A 2,255-nucleotide genomic window follows, 5' to 3' on the forward strand; every position below is an offset into this window, starting at 1 on the left:
CAAATGATTATTGAGTCACAACGTGCAGACTCTGGTCCACACCGCTGAACAGAATAGAGAGCTGCTAGCGAGGCAGTTGTGCTTGTTTTACAAACTTGAGTCTTTGACATTTTGGTTTGCCCTCAGATCATTGTTACTTACGTGGCACGTTGTTCAGGTTCTCTCGTAAAACTGTGATGTGCGTGCCGACTTCAGTGTCTGTCTCTATCTTTCCTTCTTCCTTCTATCTTTTGCTTTTGTTTTGTTTTCCTTTGAGGATGCTTGCCATTAAAATAAAAGTCACAGGGAAAGATTTATCGTCCAAAATATTCAGCACATTCAGTATATATATATATATATATATATATATATATATATATATATATATATATATATATATTCACAAGCAAAATCAAAAATCAATCAGCCAGGACGAATCACATCCAGTTTTTGGGATTTTCGAGATGTTCCCCTCAGGTCGACGGTACAGAAGTTTAATAAGGACGAAAACCAATCGCTTCGCCAATAGATATTTCTCCAAAGCAGTCAGTGCCCTGTCTCGAACAAATCCTGTATGATTAAATACAATTGTGAAATCAACAACCATCTACCTGAAGATTTAGTCATCAGCCCCATCCACATGTAATATGTGGCTTCTGTTCAAACGTGTGTGTGTGTGTGTGTGTGTGTGTGTGTGTGTGTGTGTGTGTGTGTGTGTGTGTGTACGTGCATGTGTGCATGTGTGTGTGTGTGTGTGTGTGTGTGTGTGTGTGTGTGTGTGTGTGCATGAGTGAGTGTGCACACGTTTTTGTATTGATATGCACTTGTATGTATCCTAATTTCTACTGTATATGTGTTTGTGTATGATTTTCGATTTATGTTTGTACCCTTTTCTGTACTATCCCCCCAATATTCCTTGTGACCCCGGTACACTTGGTAATAAAGACATATTCTATTTCTCTCTCTCTCTCTCTCTCTCTCTCTCTCTCTCTCTCTCTCTCTCTCTCTCTATATATATATATATATATATATATGTGTGTGTGTGTGTGTGTGTGTGTGTGTGTGTGTGTGAAAACACTTTAAATCAATGTTATTCATTCAAACTATCATTTCATATACTGTAAAATCCTTAGTTACGTTTGTCTTTTTTTCTTTTATTTATACAATCCATTTTCAAAGCTTTTCACGAATACAACAGAATATGATTTTTTTCACCTCAGAAAAAAATATTCTTTTTTTTTTTCCTAAACGTCACCGAAGTACAAACGGAAGGAACGAGGATGATAATGATGATGCTGCTTGGGATCGATCATCATCGTGAGGTCTGTACCCCATCTTTTACCCCAGTGGTAACCAGCTTGAGAGATAGGACGCACATAATGTTGTCAATAATGTCAAGCAAAGACCATATCCATAGTGCACAGGTTTTCACTCATACTTAGAATAATCCATTTACAAAACCTTTAACTCTCTCAGTACGGCCAGTCCTCTCTTCTCCTCTACACAGACCCCTCGGATGTTCAGTGGGTGTCTGAATAACACAACCTTTAGCTTCCGTCGTCAGAACTGTGGTATTCTTTGTCAACATTCATATAAGAGCGTTCCGCTTGCAATATTTTGATGATGGTAATTGGGATGAAACGCTGTTAACATCGTCTCTTTCGCCGTTCGTATGGAGAGAGTTAATACAATGATCAACGGTCAAGCGCGCGTCTTGTTACTAGTGATCCAAACAACGAAGACTCTCCCCATCTCTCGCTCTCATTCCCAACACGTAATAAGACAGTGACAAGACATCATTAGGAAGGGTACAGAAGCGACGCTGCAGAACATTATCATCTCGCGATAAAGATCCCACCAAGCGCAAGACTATGTTAAAAAAAACAACAAAACACTTGACAGCACGTCTGAGGTATGCGGCATTGCTTCAGTGGAACTGACGAACACAGAGTGAGCTGCAGAGAATAACGAAGCCAATGAGGAAGTATTGGCCAGCCAACCTGATCACCAAAGTCATTCAGCGCCCGACAACAGTGTGTCGGTATCCGAGGAACACGATAACAATGACGTCAACGTTCAATGGAAACCTAGTCTTTGAAGCAACATGATTCACATCAGCTCTCCTTGTCTCTCTGTCTGTCTCTGTATATCTCTGTCTCTTCCCCATCTCTCTCTCTCTTTGTTCATGATGTCTCTCTCTCTCTCTCTGGGTGTCTTTAGTAAAAAATACTTTATTTAGACTTGGGTTTGGATGTCTGGTTGCAACAAGGCGTTGG

The sequence above is a fragment of the Babylonia areolata genome, chromosome 26 (genome assembly GCF_041734735.1).
Source record: "Babylonia areolata isolate BAREFJ2019XMU chromosome 26, ASM4173473v1, whole genome shotgun sequence".
Taxonomy (NCBI): domain Eukaryota; kingdom Metazoa; phylum Mollusca; class Gastropoda; order Neogastropoda; family Buccinidae; genus Babylonia; species Babylonia areolata.